This window comes from Myotis daubentonii, chromosome 7, assembly GCF_963259705.1.
Source record: "Myotis daubentonii chromosome 7, mMyoDau2.1, whole genome shotgun sequence".
In the NCBI taxonomy this organism is placed as follows: Eukaryota; Metazoa; Chordata; class Mammalia; order Chiroptera; family Vespertilionidae; genus Myotis; species Myotis daubentonii.
In genome coordinates this window covers 37704320-37722665 of record NC_081846.1, presented here as the reverse complement: position 1 = coordinate 37722665, position 18346 = coordinate 37704320, and the positions used below count along the sequence as shown (strand labels likewise).

Genomic DNA, 18346 nt, shown 5'->3' with positions numbered 1-18346 from the left:
AGATTCTCCTTTTCTCTCTCCTCATGTAGGGATTTCACAATTGAACTACAGGGGCCCTGTAGAATTCTTTGTCTCTCAGTGGTCAACAAGAGGCAAATGTGAGTGCTTTAACCTCAACAAGTGGTCTTAGTTGAATCTACCGGAAAAAAGAAGGTAATTGAAACTCTCTACTTTAGGCCCTAAAAAAAAAAGAGAGGAGAAGAGTGCAGATTGGTTGGCTCAGTGGACAGAGCCTTGGCCCGGGAAGTGAAGGGCCTGAGAGAGAGAGAGAGAGATTTTTGCCTCTCTTCTTTCCTCCCTCCTCCCCAGAGGTGAGGGAGGCAGGGGGAGCGCTGCTGGGGGAGGAAAGAAGGCACTGCCTCGAGAGAGAATCCATGCTTCCTAACTACTTTTAAACCATTTAGCTATTTAATTTAGTAGATCCTACATTTACAATTTAAAAAATATATTAAATCAAATCTTAGCATATATATGTATGTATAAATACTTTCTTCTGTCAGGTTTTGATTATAGAATAGTTTTTCTTGAATTGTAAGCATATAAGTCAATTTAAACAGAAAATAGTTGTGTTATCTAATAGATTAGCTAAAAAACAAATGCTAGTAGTCCTGTTATCCTATCTAATAAAGAGGGAATATGCTAATTGACCCTTATGCCATTGCAAAGATGGCACACCCACAGCCAAAAAGGATGGAATATGCTAATTGACTGTCCCACCCTCAAAGATAGCAGTGCACAGCCACAAGATGGCGGTGCCCAATCCCCTTAACCCCGTTGGGGTGGTAGGCACACAGTAAGGCCAGGCCCACCCCCACACTTGGCTCCAGAGTCCCCCAGTCCTCTCAGCCTCACAGCTGACCAGGGCTGGCCCGAGGCACAGGCAAGCCTCAGATGTCAGCTGCCCAGCCACCCAGGGCCAGCAGAGGCTTGCACTGCCGGCAGTGGCAGCAGCAGAGGTGTGATGGGGCGTCACCTTTCCCTGATCACCGGGTCACCTCGCACCCTTTAGGGCAGGCCAGGCTGAGGGACACCCCCTCCAGTGCCAGAATTTTCATGCACCTGGCCTCTAGTCTAATATATTAGCTAAAAATACAACCAATATGAAAATTTTTTAAAAGGATAAAGAAATTTATCATCACCAAACTAGCACTGCAAGAAATGCTGAAGGGACTGCTGCAATGAGTCTCACAAGGAAGGTGTGGGTGGTGGGTGAGAAGAGATCAACCAAAGAACTTATATGTATACTAGAGGCCCGGTGCATGAAATTCATGCAAAAGTAGGCCTTTCTTCCCCCAGCTGCCAGCACCGACTTCCTTCTGGCACCCAGGACCCGGACTTCCCTCACAGCCCTAGCTTCATCAGGAAGGTCATCCAGAAGGATGTCTGGTCTAATTAACATATTTTGCTTTTATTATTATAGATATATGCTTAACCCATGGGCACAGACAATAGTGCAGTGAAAGCCTGTGGGGATGTAGTGGAGGGGGTCAATAGGGAAAAAAGAGATATCTGTAGTACTTTTAATAATAAAGATAAATTTAAAAAGAAAGCGCAGCCCTAGCTGGTTTCGCTCAGTGGATAGAGCGTCGGCCTGTGGACTGATGGGTCCTGGGTTCGATTCAGGTCTAGGGCACATGCCTGGGCTGCAGGCTCAATCCCCAGATGGGGGCATGCAGGAGGCAGCAGATCAATGACTCTCTCATCATTGATGTTTCTATCTCTTGCTCTCCCTTCCTTTCTGAAATCAATAAAAAAATATTTTTTTAAAAAAGAAAATGAGCCCTAACTGGTTGGCTCGGTGGAGAGAGCGTCGGCCTGTGGACTGAAGGGTCTCAGGTTCGATTCCAGTCAAGGGCATATACCTTGGTTGAGGGCACATCCCCAGTGGGGGGTGTGCAGGAGGCAGCTGATCGATGTTTCTCTCTCATCCATGTTTCTAACTCTCTATCCCTCTCCCTTCCTTTCTGTAAAAAAATCAATAAAATATATTTTTTTTAAAAAAAAAAGGAAAATGCAACCAATAGATTAAAAATTATAGAACTTCCAAACATTAGAAAAAGAACCTTGGCTGTGCAATCAATTCTGGAAATAACACAGAGAGGATGAGATAGTATTAAAGGTCATGAATTGAATCAGAAGAAAGGAATGAAGTGGACAATTCATCCCCCCTACCACCCTCCCTCCACCAAGGAGTCAAAGCAGAAACAGAAAGCTGTGATCATTTTTTCTTCAGTTGTTGGTCTTTATAGGCCAAATTAATTCTTGGTTCTTACTAAAAAGCTCTTAGTTAGTTTTTTATCATGGACCCTCACATAAATATAATGAAGCTGTACATCCTAGCCATAAAAATATACAAAATTTTAGAGTAATTTAAAAGAGTTCATGGTCTCAATAAAGCCTCTATTAAACTCCACAGATCCGCGCCAAAACCGGTTTGGCTCAGTGGATAGAGCGTCGGCCTGTGGACTGAAAAGTCCCAGGTTCGATTCCGGTCAAGGGCATGTACCTGGGTTGCGGGCACATCCCCAGTAGGGAGTGTGCAGGAGGCGGCTGATCTATGTTTCTCTCCCATCGATGTTTCTAACTCTCTATCTCTCTCTCCCTTCCTCTCTGTAAAAAGTCAATGAAATATATTTTTTAAAAAATTATTTTAAAAAATAAACTCCACAGATCCAAGATTCAAAATCATTCCGAATTGTAATAAGTCCACCCCAAAGGCACAACAGGAGCAATTGTATACCCAAGCAATCCTGTGCTAAGTGTCCAGGTTTTAACCTGGCAAACCTGTTTAAAAAACACACTTTTTAAGACCATCATCCAGAGGTGTAAAAAGTGTCTCTTTCCTGATCAGTCTAATACATTACAACCGACTCTATGGTAATCTTTCACAGGAGTGATAGGGTAACCTTTTTAACCAATATTTTATCAGGACTAAATATCCCACTGTAGATCCACTGCTCAAGTTCTCTATCTGCCTCCTCTGGCTGCCAGACCTTTGGCACCTCCAACAGATGATGGGAAGGAGAACTGAAAGCAGGAAACTCAAGTTGTTTTGTTTTACTTTCAGTTGAATACCTTGACTAAATAGTTCAGCACAAAAGAAAAATGGAAATTGATGTTTCACACTAAGCCTTTGAATTGTGTGCAAGTTACCATTTGCCTACATATCCCTTTCTCTTGTTGCTATGTCACCAATTTTCAACTTTTTTCACCTCATGGCACACATAAACTAATTTCTAAAATTCTGTGGCACGACAACAGGGGGGTGAGGGCATGAGTGGGGGTGGGGGGCAATGAGGGGATAAAGACATATATGTAATACCTTAATCAATAAAGAAATTTTAAAAAAATAATAAAATAAAATTTTGTGGCACACCAAAAAAATATGAATTATATTTTTTTGCCAATCTAACAAAAAAAAAAGGTTTAATTTTGATTGATTCACACTGGACGGCTATTGTATTGGCTGTTGTCATTTTTTTATTTGGCAATCTAAGGGAAAAGAGATCAATAGCCCTGACTAGTCAGGTATAACATGTTTTAAAAATTCTTGCGGCACACCAGTTGAAAATCGCTACTATAATACAGGGTTGGCTGCCTCCTTAATGAAATGCACAGTGCGTTAAAGAGATCCTATGACTTTTGCATATTATATAAAGCAGTTAGTCTGCCTCAGAATAATCGCAGAAAAATGGTAAATTTAGTCTAAGAAACCTGCTGCCAGAGTAGAGCCAGCCAGTTTTTCAGCTTTCAAAGCTGGTATGTATAAAACAGCACATTTGGAAATCTGTTGCTGGTACATCCTATTCATAAGAAGTATAACTCAACATGAGGAAGGAAGAGACATAGAATATATGAAAAGATCACAAAAATGGAAGAAGCAATGAATTACAGAAAATCCAGTATTGGTTAGGTTTTCAAATACCTAGACATTAGTCTGTCTTTGAATGATGACAATATACTCTTGTTAATGAAACAAGAGTATACTGACTTCTAGGGCAGGTGGCCAATTCCCACTCTACCAGCATACAATTGACCCTATGTCTCACACTGCTATTGCTTTTCCAGGTAGGGAAAAAGTAAATATTAATTAAATACCACCACCATCATTTAACAGTTTGACACAAAGCAATAGATTTAACTACAATTATCAGTTAGGTAAGCTGCCTCAAATTCTTTGTGGAATGAGGTCATATAAAAATAAAATCAAATATTAGGATTAAGGGATTTTCTTTTTCTTCCCTCCATGGGAGACAGATTAGTTTAATTTATGTGAAAAAATTATTTTTCTTATGTCTCTTTTATTTCAAGAGGTATTCCTATCTTTAGTGGGAAGGCTATTTTTAATATTAACTTTTTATTAAAAACTGTTTTAAACAAAGAGTAGAGAGAGGAGTATAATTGCCTCCCATGTACCCATTACTCAGCTTTGACACTTAACATTTTTCCAAACTTGAATGTAAAGGATTTTAATCTGTCTATAATCTAACCCAGAATTTATTGACTTGTGCTATGAATAATAAATAATTCAAATATAAATAATCCTATCTAATAAAAGAGAAAGATGGTAATTGGCGTACGACCGCTACCCTTCCCATTGGCTAATCAGGGAGATATGCAAATTAACTCCCAGCCAAGATGGCGGCCGGCAGCCAGGCAGCTGATGCGAACAGGGAGGCTTGCTTGCTTCAGTGACAGAGGACTCCAACGTTCCCCGCCTGACTTGCCGGCCTCTCAGCTGCAACTCTAAGCAACTATGTTGCAAGTATAGAAGCTAAAAAAAAAACCCAGAAACTTGCTTTACTCAGCCAGGTTTCAGCCAGCCGGACCGCAACATTGTATCAAATACAGACAATAAACAAAGGCCAGAAACCTGTTTTCAGCAGCCGAGGCCTCAGAGCTAAAGCTGGCCAGAATAAAAAAAAAAAAGAAAAAGAAAATAAGGAGCGGTTGGGAGCTTCAGTCACCTGTCAGCCTGAAAACGGCCCTCAGCCCCTCAGCCAGACTGGCCAGGCACCCCAGTGGGGACCCCCACCCTAAAGGGTGTGTGACCAAATACAAACAGCCATCATCCCCTCACCCAGGCTGGCCAGGCACCCCAGTGGGGACTCCCACCCTGATCCAGGACACCCTTCAGGGCAAACCAGCCAGCCCCCACCCATGCACCAGGCCTCTATTCTATATAGTAAAAAGGTAATATGCCTCCCAGCACCGGGATCAGCGTGACAGGGACAGCACCCAAACCCCCTGATTGCCCTGCGGCTCTGTGTGTGACAGGGTGCAGCGTCCTAACCCCCTGATCGGCCCTGCTCTGTGTGTGACAGGGTGCAGTGCCCCAACCCCCTGATTGGCCCTGCTCTGTGGGTGATAGAGGGTAGCGCCCCAACCCCCCCTTTCCCACGGACCCTGCTCTGTGTGTGGCAGGGTAGAGCCATAACCTCCCCATCGGCCCTGCCCTGAGTGTGAGAGTGGCGGCGCCCCAACGCCCTGATCGGCCCTGCTCTGTGGGTGATAGAGGGCGGTGCCCCAACCCCCTGATGGGCCCTGCTCTGTGAGTGACAGTGGGGAGCTCCTCAACCCCCTGATCAGCCCTGCTCTGTGTGTGACAGGGGGCCTGCTCTGTGCATGACAGGGGGCAGCGTCCCAACACCCTGATCCTCCCTGCTCTGTGTGTGACAGGGGGCGGTGCCCCAACTCCCCTATTGGCCCTACTCTGTGCGTGACAGTGGGGAGCTCCTCAACCCCCTGATCGGCCCTGCTCTGTGTGTGACAGGGGGAGCTCCCCATCCCCCTGATCAACCCTGCTCTGTGTGTGACAGGGTACGGAGCCCCAACCCTCCTGATGGGCCCTGCTTTATGCATGACAGGGGGCAGCGCCCCAACCCCCTGATCCGCCCTGCTCTGTGCGTGACAGGGGGTGGCGCCCCAACTTCCCTATTGACCCTGCCTTGAGTGTGACAGGGGGCAGTGCCCCAACCCCCCAATCGGCCATACCCTGAGCGTGACTAGGGGTGGCATCGCAACCTCCAGATCCGCCCTGCTCTGTGCATGACAGGGGGCGGCGCCCCAACTCCCCAATCGGCCCTGCTCTGAGCCCGACCAGGGGCTGCACCTAGGGATTGGGCCTGCCCTCTGCCACCCGGGAGCAGGCCTAAGCCAGCAGGTCGTTATCTCCCAAGGGGTCCCAGACTGTGAGAGGGCACAGGCCGGGCTGAGCGACCCCCTCTCCTCCCCGAGTGCACAAATTTTTGTGCACTGGGCCTCTAGTATAATAGAAATATAAATAACCAGAAACTCTTAGAAGAGATCACTTTGAATTATTTTTTTAAATATATTTTTTATTGATTTCAGAGAGGAAGGGAGAGAGAGAGAAACATCAGTGATGACAGAGAAGCATGGATCAGCTGCCCCCCTGCAGGCCCCTTACTGGGGACCGAGCCCCAAATCCGAAACATGCAGTCAGGGTACAGCAACTCGGGCATATTCCCTGACCAGTAATCAAACCTCAATCTCCTGGTTCATATGTCCACACTCAACCACTGAGACACACTAGCTGGGCTGAATTATTTTTTTAAATACAAGTATTTATTCTTCCCTCCGAAAGGACCTGGAGTTATAAACAATGTTTTTAACAAGGGGTTCATTTTATTTTCACATTTCTCAATGGTAATTTTTAGCAACATTTTTAAAAGAGGAGTCTTAGGATAAATATCAAAGCGACATGCCTAGCAATAGCTAAATAAAAAACTTATTAAGGTCAGGCGCATACATATGTCTCTGAAGCTAAGCTAACAGCATGAGATAATATCACGACTGTGTGAGTAGTGCTTCCTAAATCTGGTTTCTTCAAGAAGCAGATGAAGAATGCACCCAGTGCTTTCGCTGTGCTGAGTCACTGGGTTGAAAGAGAGAAAAATAAATCACCTACTGAACAGTCCACATTCTTTCCTTCCAGGTGATTCACAATTTTTTTTTCTTTGAGGACTGGCAGGCATGAAGGCACCACCAGGCCTGTGCTACCTGTCCTGTCTATAATAATTTCACCCAGTGCTCGCTATATATACTATTAGGACCTCAGGCAATTTGATTGTGGGAATTTGATTATGAAAAAAGCTCTCTGCCTGGTATGTGTGAGTAAAACAATTTTTTAGATCAGATAATATTCAGAATCATAGTGGAGTATTTTATTGACTAGAACTTTTTCAGTTAGTATTAAACATTTGCTAGATATTTACCCTAATTGGCAAGAAAAGTTTCAAAATCATTTTCATTGACTCAGTCTAAGTATAGTTTCCTCTTTTTTTATTTCTAAAGAATTATAGAAGAGTGATTTTGGCAATATTGGCTGTAGCATTGGAAATTTAACTTTTTATATAGACTAGCTTGATTAATATACTCTTCATGCCTGGCCGGCATGGCTCAGTGGATAGAGCACTGGCCTGTAGACTGAAGGGTCCAGGGTTTGATTCCGGTCAAGGGCACGTGCCTGGGTTTTGGGCTCAATCCTCAGGAGGGAGGGCGGCATGCAAGAGGCAACAATCAGTGATTCTCATCGTTGATGTTTCTATCTCCCTCTCCCTCTCTGAAATCAATAAAAAAAATTTTTAAATATATATATATACTCTTCATGTGATTTTTGTTTAATAAATTTTAAGTTAAGCCTAAGATTCATTGTAAGACAAGAGCTATGATAAAATAGAGAAGTATTAATTTTTCTAATTTTGTATTGTTTGTGATATCAAATGCCTTTTCTTTCTATACCACACAAAAAAATCTAAACTGTATTTTCTTCATGAACTTCCAATGTAGGGGGGAGAACTTGTCTCCCTAAATTTTGAGCAGCAACACTCTATACCGTGGAAAATAAGAGAAAGAAAAATAAAGTTTAAAAATAAACTGTTTTTGTGGTAAAAAAAAAAAAAAAAGGGCACTTTAATACAGTGCTGTAACCCTTTTGGAGATCAATTTGGACATATGTAAAAGTAACATTCAAAATATCCATGCCTTCTAAATATGAACATACATTGATTTGAATATTCAAATCCTGAAAATATTCTCTAAGAAAAAAATCCTAAGCAAAAGAAAATAATTGCACACAATGGTACTATTTATAATAACATGGATTAGATACTAGTACAACCTTGTTATAGAGAATAGTTATAGGAGTTATAGCACACCCGCACCAAGAAATGTCTAAGCCAGGGGTGGGCAACCTTTTTGTGAGTGCGTACCAAAACCAGCAAAATCTCTGACCCAAAATTCTTCTGCGCGCCAACCCTAATTTTTTGAGACCATGTTACGCCTACTCGATATCTCTTAAGGTGTACGTATGTGAAGAACCTTGAAGAAATAATAAAATTCATTCGAGTGACAAAAACACAGTATATGATGATGAAAAATACATTTAGTTTTTAATGTATACATGTACACTGATAGTCCGACAGAAAACTGTATGACTCCATTTGATATTACCAGTGGGACTTTTGCTGCTGCATCACTGATGACAGAGATTTTACATCAGGTTTATATTTCGTGACCTTCAGAGATATGCATGAGCTACTACTTTCATCCGTCAGGCTACTCCTATTACGAGACTTAACAAAATTCATCACTGAGAACAAAGATTCACAAGCGTATGTGGATGAAACCAAAACACTGGTCGGATCTAGGAAGGCAGGGAGAGTTAAGGCAGAGGCATAGAAATTGCTCTTCGCCTCTCTCGTCAATCCATGTCTATGGTCTTTAAGATAACTTGTTATGTAAAATTATTTATTTATCTAAGATGCACCTACACTGAATTTATCTGAAAAATAAAAAAGTCGATATTAAGAAAAAAATTGTAAATGGAAGATTATAAGAGAAGGTTTCGCGTGCCAGCATAAGTTATTGGCGTGCCAGGGGTTGCCCACCCCTGGTCTAAGCAATTTCATGTCAATGAAAGAAACACACAAATATCTAGGTCTTACTGACACCTGTTGTATACCTGCTGCTTGTTGGGGCTTTTTTAAAAAAATAAATATATTTTTACTAGAGGCCCGATGCACGAAATTCGTGCAAGGGGTTCAGCCCTTGCAGCCGCTGGGACTGCCTCTGCCTCTGCCTCAGCTCTCGCAGCCCCGGCTTCATTTGGAAGGTCGTCCAGAAGGATGTCCAGAAGGTCGTTTGGCTGTCCAGTCTAATTAGCATATTACATTTTTATTATTATAGATTGATTTCAGAAAAGAACAGGGAGGGAAAGAACGATAGAAACATCAATGATGAGAGAGAATCATTGATTGGCTGCTTCTTGCATGCCCCCTACTGGGGATCGAGCCCACAACCCGGGCATGCACCCTTGACTGGAATCGAATCCAGGACCCTTCAGTCCACAGGCCAATGCTCTGTCCACTGAGCCAAACCAGGTAGGGCTTGTTAGGGCTTTTGATAGGAGTTTTTGGCCATCTATTAGCTTTTGAGAACAAAAAAGTATGTCTTTATTGGTAGCCTGGGCCCTATAATGAAACCAAGTAGATCACCAGCTTGATGTGATATGAGTAACACTATAAGCTGTTGGTATTAAAAGTATTACAGTATTACTTATCCTCAGCTCAGACTCTATAGTAGAAGGGAGGAAGTAGATGAAATACTAAACTATTTTTCAGGCCCCTTAAACGTCCTAGAGTCATACCCCAAGATTAAATGATTCAGACAAATGGCCTTCAGAGAGGAGTACCTGGAATCTTGCTGGCCTGACAAGAAGTCAGGACAAGGCAGGCACAGCAGTTTCAAGCCACACTTGGCCTGTGGACAATGACTGATAGAGCTGGGCCTTTGAGGTACAAAATTCACCAGCCTGTGGGGACCAAAATGAAAAAAACCTTTTTTTAAAAAAATTTTTTTATTATCTGCAGCACCCTCAGAGCCCAGTACCTAAACCATCTCTTTCGTGGATTGAAGAGGCCATTGCCAAAACCTTCCCTTTTTCAGGCATTCTATGGTGCTGCTCTATGCTTTTAAATTCTTTAATTTAGCCAAAAAATGTAATGGCACTGACTTGCAAAGGGCTGCTTTCAAAATGTACTTGTATCCTAAAGGCAGATGCAAATTCTCCAGCCTCTCCTTTTCTTTTGTTAGCATGGATTAGATTGGTAGGCATAAGAGGAGTTAGTATATTTGGGAGTGAGTCTAGGTTTGGACAAGAATAACAGTGATGGTCTTGGAGGCCTGGGCAGGGTGCGCTGTTAGGAGCACCTCTGCACAGATAAGAGAAAGAAGAAATTTCCCAGAGCAGGAGGACTTGTCAGCATTCAGATATGCTGTGAGAGAAGATGTGATATTCCCAAGGCAGGAAATGAATTTTAGAGGATTTGGGTCTAAAGTAAGGATTGCTCTCAAAGGAAAAGAATGGTGTCACAAATCAGCCTAAGCCGGCTCTGAATAAATTTAGGGAAACTACCTCCTTTTTATCCTTATAAATCTTGGAGCATAGAGAATTTAATGGCCCCAGAGGTTGTTGTGGTACAGAAAGTAGCCAAGATATTAAAATCCAAGCCATCAGCCTTCCACTGCCCAAGAACTGAGAAGGGTTGGGTAGAATCAGTCCTGCTTTTTACCATTCTCTCCATTAAAACATGTTCTAGCCCAGTCCATTTGAGGGGCACACTTTCCCCATCCCTTAGAGGATTCTGACACTAAAACTGCAACAGAGGAGATGTGCAAAATGAGCATCTTCAAAACTGCAGAAAGGATTTCCCCAATATAAGAACCCCTTTCAATTTGTCCTCATTTTAGAAAATTAAGATATTCTAAAGGCTCATAGCCAACATTAATAAAGAAAACAAAAAGACTAAAATATTTTCAATTTATAGGAGTGGTAAATAGTTTTAAAATTCTCTTTGATCTAACTTAGTAAGGGGAAAGATTGCCTGACTGAGGTTTCAATTGTTTTTAATTCCCCAAGCTCACGTTCTCATAATGGTTCAAGTTGAGTAGAGAGATCATAAAATCATAACATTTTAGAGCTAAGAAAGACCTGGGAGATCATTTCTTCCTCTTCATTTTATAGGAAAGAAATCTCATAAGGGATAAATGGCTAAAATGTAGGATGCCAAAAAGTTGCAGGAGAAGCAATAAATATAGATAATCCAATAAGATAAAAATCAGATGGAATAAAATCTTTAGTGTATTAAAGAAATTTTCATTGCACTTAACCATAGTTTCTCTGCAGGTTTGGATATATGTTTGTTATCTCTAATTTTGTTGGTTAAGAAATGGATTAAGGTTTTCAAATTTATTTTTTGCTGCTACAATGGAAATCTACAAAAACGGGTAACAGACTATTTTGGGATCATTGTTCAGAAATGCATTTATCTTAGAAATGGTTACCATGGAGATGAGCACATGTTGTGTGACTCTAAAGCTTTTGAATTAGAGTCATCTATGCTACCAAGACATAAATAGCCATATACACACATAGATGAACATGAGTCTATGCACACATGCACACTGAAATTATATTGTTCTTCTCTTTTTGTAAAATAATAATAAAATTCCATGCAGTGCTGATCTTTGATGGTGGTAGAACCTGAAACTCCTAGACATTTTTAAAGTAATACTGTATTGCCCTGACAGGTTTGGCTCAGTGGATAGAGCGTTGGCCTGTGGACTCAAGGGTCCCGGGTTCGATTCCAGTCAAGGACGTGTACCTTGGTTGCGGGCACATCTCCAGTAGGGAGTGTGCAGGAGGCAGCTGATCAATGTTTCTAACTCCCTATCCTTCTCCCTTCCTCTCTGTAAAAAATCAATAAAATATATTAAAAAAATAAAATAAAATAAAGTAGTACTGTACAGTGATATAAAAAAAGCTTAAAAAAAACATTGTAAAGTAGTCTGAATTAAGCTTAAAGACTAATAATATACTTGACCTCGAAAAATAAATGACAAGAACATCTTAGACATCCTTGCTCTTTAAAGTAGAAATATAAAAATAAGAAAGTAAAAATGAAAACAAATCTAGACTATATCACAAAAAAAGTTCTTGAGTTATTTTCCCCAAAGTATCTATATATATAAAAGGCTAGTTTGCAAAGTGTCTCCTCAGGAGTTTGACCAAGAGACCAGGAGTTCGATTGCTCGCTATGACGTGCACTGACTACCAGGGGGTGGCGCAGAACAAAGGAAGGCCCTGACCAGCAGCAGGAAGGCCCAATTGGCCCTGATCGCTGGCCAGACCTAGGGACCCTGCCCATGCACAAATTTTGTGCACTGGGCCTCTAGTTCAATAATATCGGGCATAGTTATTTGGCTAGTCTTTCTCCCCCTTCCTCTTTTAGTCTATCTAGCTAGGTAATTTCTTTTTCTTTATTTTGTTTTCTTTCCTTTCTTTGCCTTTTCCTTTCCTTCAATAAATAAACATTTTAAGTTGCTTAAATTCCCAAAAGACTGGCCACTTTCAGGTGATCACGAAGGTATATATTATGATAAAATTAATTTGGTTTTACTTATTTTACTTTTTTTTGTTCACTTTTCAATAGTGGACTTTTTCAAATTTTCAAACAAGAGGAGAAAGTATACTGTGTAAATTTTATTCCCTACATGTACTTTCTTTACAGCTAAGAAGTTTCCCCAAATATGATTTTTTTTATTTCTATGCTTTTGCTCATACTGTTTTTCTTATTCTCTGACTTATTTTTTCTTGGTTGATTTTCCACACTCCCAAATGGAATTGTAAGCTCTTGGAAATCAGAATCTATTTTTAGTTATTATTAATTTTATTAATTCTGAAATGCATTTTTCAATATGATTAACTTCCTTGAAGTCAAGATGCATCTTATAATCAATGATGTCGTAAACATTGTAATAGTTTAAGTGGCAGTATTTCTTCTTTCTTGGTGGTACATAAAATAATGGTGTGCCTTATATTCTTAAATCCCATAAAATACCATTCTGAGGGGCATCGTTGCAGCCTTTAGTCGAGTATGAAGCTCACTGTCGATACTCCATAAGTGCTTGCTGGTTGATTTATTTCCTAGGTATATGGTTTTGAACCACAGAAGTGACTGCAATAAAGGTAACCCACCTATCTAGCACGTTACTAATTTAAGAAAATAAAACAAAAATGATTTGCTTTTTGAGAGAAGGTAGAAAAGATGAAAAAAGAATTAGACAAATATATGGAACCTACTTATTTTAAAAAATGTATATCATAAAGGATAGAACTCAAAATTTATGAATTATGTCCTAAGCTGTCTTTCTCCAGGTTTTGAAAAGATCTCACTTGTTTTGGGCCATATGAGATCCTTAAATATCACTTACAGACATGCAAATAATTAATATTTGGAAGGAAATATAGAACGTTTCTGCTTCTGTTTTTTTTTTTTACTTTTTTATTATTCCCATAACCATGCATATATAAACAAAAAATGTTGTATAATCAAAACTTTTCAGTAACAAATTCATATGAGGCATTGTATTCATAAATCTGCATTCACATTTGCTTTAATTGAACTAATTTTTTGAAAATGTCTTTTAAAAGTTTACACAGCAGCAGTACTATAATCATGAGAGAAGTTTGGTTTTTTCTGTATTCATTTCAGGCTGTGTCTGCATATTTTCAGTGAGGTACAGAATTGAGACTGTTAACTCAAGCCAAAATTTTTAATGTAAAGTATATGTTTGGTTATTTATGTTTTTACCCATATAAGTCATATCTGAATTAATGAAGATTACTCTCTCCTATGATGATTTTATTATGTAAGATGTCAGAATGTGTATCATAATGGAATAAAAGTAAGCATTGGGATCCAACTAACCTGAGGTTCAATCCAGGACCCACTGTTTACTAGCTTTTGCATTTCAATCAGTTAATCTCAAAGTGGGATTTTTGCGAGGATTAGAAGTGGCACTTGGAAAATGACTAGCATAGCACTTGGCATAGACACTCTAAATCTGTTAGAAAAATGTGTGGGGGTGGTGGCATGGGAACATATTCCTGGCTGTATTCACTTCACTTCCCATTTTCCCCAGATCTAGGGTCCCTTAGCCCTTGTAAGGATGTGCCCCCTCTTTCAAGACAACCCTTTATCAATAATGTCCCAGCATAAGCAATGCTTCCTCCATGGATGGAATGCTGCCTGCTCCCTCTGACCTGGGTCTCATAACTTTAGCCTCTTCTTTCTTCTCTATCAGGACTCCAGGCCTGAGAGTGATGCTTCTCCCAATCCCTCTGCATCCAGGCAAGCTATGTGTAAAGGAGTTTTGCCCTTAAACGGCTTTTTGGAAAAGCATACAAGTCAACTTGATTCAATATTTAGCACTTGTTCTACTTCACTATGTGTAATGAGCGATGTGACTTAGGCAAATCTGTTTACTTCTCTGGACCTTGGTTCCTCTTCTGTAAAATGAAGAGTTGAGTTGGATAGAATAAATGAAGAGAATCAGTGTATTAGTGCCTGATGCTACTGCAGGCATGTTAGTATTACCAGCAAGGACTGCAGTGATCAATATGCAACATCTTCTATAGAGTGATGTGGTACTAAAAGCATGGGCTTTTGAGTAAGAGGAACTCTGTTCAACTATCCTTATTAGTAGAATCTAACAAACAAATGCAAACTCTGTGACCAAATGCTAGGTCCTTAAGTTTCAAATAAAATGTCCTTCTCTTCAAAAATGTAGAAGATATTACCTCCTTTGTGGGGTTGTCATGAGGATCGAATCCAATAGTGTTTGTATAATGCTGGGACATAGAATCAGTTCTTACTGGGAGGTTCAGTTTTCATCTTACTCAACACTATTAACAGCATATGACACAGCTGATCACACTGTCCTCCTTGAAACACTTTCTTTATTTGTACTCTTAGACCTCTCTTTCCTATCTCCTGGACTTCTTCTTAGTCTTCTTTGCTGAATCCTCCTCATCTTCCTCACCCCTGAATGACGGCACACATCGGGCTTCTCTATCAACCTTCAGAACTAGATCATCTCATTCAGACTCCTGGTTTTAAATGGCAGCTTTAAGCTGATTACGACAACATTTTTATCTCCAGCAGAGATCTCTACTATGAAGTCCAGATTCGTATGTGCAGCTGCCCACTTGGCATCTCCTTTTGGTTGAATAATAGGCATGTTAAACTCAACATGTCCCAAACTGAACTTTTCATCTCCACATCATCCCTTTCTTGGTAAATGACAAATCTACTCTTTAGTTGCTTAGGCCAAAAAACTTTGGAATTATCCTAATCTATCTCATCAGTCCACTAATAAATCCTATTGTCTTGGTTCTCATGTATCTGGAATATGATTACCGGTTACCTCCCCTCTGCTGCCTTTCTAGCTCAAGTCACTGTCATTTTCCATCTTGGCCATTGTACTACCTTTTAACAAGTCTCTCTGCTTCCATTTTACCCCATCTCCTCACAGCAGCTAGAAAGATCTTTCTGCAGCATAAGCATAGTATCATGTCACTTGTCATCGATTGGATTTCCCTGGAAGTAGAATTTAGCATGTAGAACTATTTTAAGGAGTGTCCTTGGGATCAATATATGTGGAAAGGAGGAGAGGGTCTGGATTGGTCAAACGGAGAATTCAGGAGGTTATATGGGCCCAATGACAGGCTTGGCCAACCACATGTTGGACTTTAGAACTAGAATGGTGTGGAGAGTAGCTACAGTGTTTGGACAGGATCAAGCCTTGGACTAACTTGTGGCAAAGCCACATACAAGTCCCAGCTTGGAGGGCAAAGCCCTCCCAGCACAATTATAGCCAAACTGCTATGGTTGTAAGCTTTACCTTATAGTCGGACCCTGAGGCCTAGGTAGCTAAGGGATGTGGGCTGCCGGGGGGTAGGGGGGGGGGAGGAGGGATGGGGGTAGTGGTGCAGCAAGTGCTGCCAAAACAAGGCTTGATAGAGTTCAGAGAATGGCAACAACAGGAAAGAAGCAGATTTGAAACTGGCAAGAACATTGTAAACATCTTGCCCTTGTTTTGCTTTGTGTGATCTGAGTATAAAATAAAGCTTCGTCTGACAGGCTGTGTCACTGTTTCCTCATCCAGGCACAGTGATCCACCTGGTCCCAACTGTATTCTCTTGTCTGTTTTCTTTAATCCTTCACCTCCCCTCCTCAGGTTCATTCCTAGCTGTGCTGGATGAGGTTCAGAATGGCCCTCAGAGCTGCTTCAAGTTGGGCTAAGATGGCCAGGCCTTTATGCTCCCTCATCAATCATTCATGCATGTGGCCTCTCCTGCGAAGGGCACAACCTCACACAAGGCATCCCTCTGCGAGCCAAAAGCACTCCCAGACAACAGGGAGTATCTGGGTGGTACAACACAGGATCCATACTACCCATTTCCTTCCAGTTGTTTCCCATCTCACTCAGAATAAACCCAGAGTCTTTATCATTTCTCTCTGACCTCATCTCCTACCACCCTTCCCTTCACTCACCCCCACAAGCCACATTAGGGACCTGGAAGTTTCTTGAACTTCCCCTTCTCCTACCTCTCACCAGTATACTCCTATCTCCAACACTTGCTATTTCTTCCGTCTGCAAAGTTCTTCCCCACAGATATCTACAGGGCTGGCTCCTTCATTTTATTCAGGTATCTGCTCAAAATTTGTTTCATCAGAGGGGCCTTCTCTCACTAATCTGTAGCAAATAGCACACTGCCCCTTCAGTCTGTTCCCTTATTTCAGTTTTTCTTTTTTAGCACTTAAATCATGACTTAATGTGGATGCGTGCGCGCGCGCGCGCACACACACACACACACACACACACACACACACTCACTCACGGTCTGTCCATCTACCACCTCCACTTGGATATAAACTCCACAAAAGACAAGATTTTTTTTGCGCAGCCAGGTGTGGCTCAGCGGTTGAGAGTTGACCCAGGAACCAAGAGGTCACCGGTTCAATTCCTGGTCAGGGCATATGCCTGGTTTCAGGCTTGATCCCCAGTAGAGGGTGTGCAGGAGGCAGCCGATCAATGATTCTCTCTCTCATCATTGATGTTTCTATCTCTCTCTCCTTCTCCCTTCCTCTCTGAAATCAATAAAAATACATTTTTTTTAAAAAAAGACAAGATTTTGTTTTTATTCACTGCCATATCCCCAGTGACTATAACAGTGCCTGGCATTTAGTATGTGCTCAATAAGTATTTGTTAACTACAATTACTTTGGGAGCAGAACAGTATTCCACAGTAAATAAGAGCTAAGGCATTGGACTGAAACAAACCTAGGCATTATTTGTGGTTATAAACTTATGAGCAGGGTAATGTAGGATATGTTATTTGCTCTCTCTGCATCTGAATTTTCTCAGTTGTAAAATGTAGATGATTATAATAGTAAATACATAATAGGCTTGCGTGAGATGTAATGGAATAATGTATATAAAGCATCATTAAACACCAGGTGGATAACACTGACAATCTAAAAATTACTTATAAGCAAAATGCCTAGCTCAATAGTTGGTCATCATTTTTTTCATTTATGATAAACATATGGAGTGATTTGTGGTTAGAGTTGTTTTTTATGAACCTGTGATTGTTTAAATTATGCAAATAAATTGTTCAATTCATCATTTTAGCGTGTGCCCTGTAGATAGCCTGGGCTGATTGATATATCATTCTTTTCAATCGGGAGAAATTTGTTTTATTTTATTTTTACATTAGAGAGTTTCAACCCAACAAAAATTTTCATGTGTAGTGTTGGAGAATGTTTTCATTAAATCCAATGTGGGGAAAGGCAAATTCCAAAGGAATCTTGTGATTTCTTTTGCAGAAAAAAAAAAATCATCCTTTTGCAATCAGAATCATCATTCTATAATTGTTTTTGTAAATGTGGATGTATGCAAGCTTGAATTTCTGCAACTCTGCGGAAGGCCTTGCTGCAATGCTTCTTACAGTGTGTGTATATATTTACTACATAAAAGGCTCTTCGGCAGTTTTACTGATGGTGAAAATGTAGGAGGAAAGTCAGAAAATACTTGTGTAAGCTCTTGTCAACCTGCATACAGAAACAATTTAAAAACTTTAAATAAAAATATCTTCGCAGATTTAAATTGTTATTTCACGAATAGTTTTTAATGTCGTAAACGTTCCTCTGGGCAGTAACAGCCACAAGAGGAAGTATGAAGGACAGAGAGTGAGAAATAACTTTGAATGTCTGCTGTAGCCCCTCCCTGGATTAGCCATAAAGCAGGGAGGTTTGCACTGTCAAGCGGGCGCAATACCCAGGTCAACCCCTATCATTCACTACAAGTGACACCCGCCCACCTAGATCGAAAAATCACTGCTTTTAAAGAGCTCGAAATACCAGCCCTCGCTCTAATGAAGTCTTACATTTTGCCATTCTGCGTGACTAATTAAGCTAGC

The 18346-nt window shown here is 40.9% G+C and overlaps 1 long non-coding RNA gene across 1 annotated transcript in view; it reads left to right on the top strand.

Annotated features, from left to right (window-relative positions):
• The window catches only part of LOC132238456 (uncharacterized), a 154117-nt gene that overhangs the window by 87401 nt on the left and 48370 nt on the right, over nucleotides 1-18346 (top strand). The window lies entirely within an intron of this gene.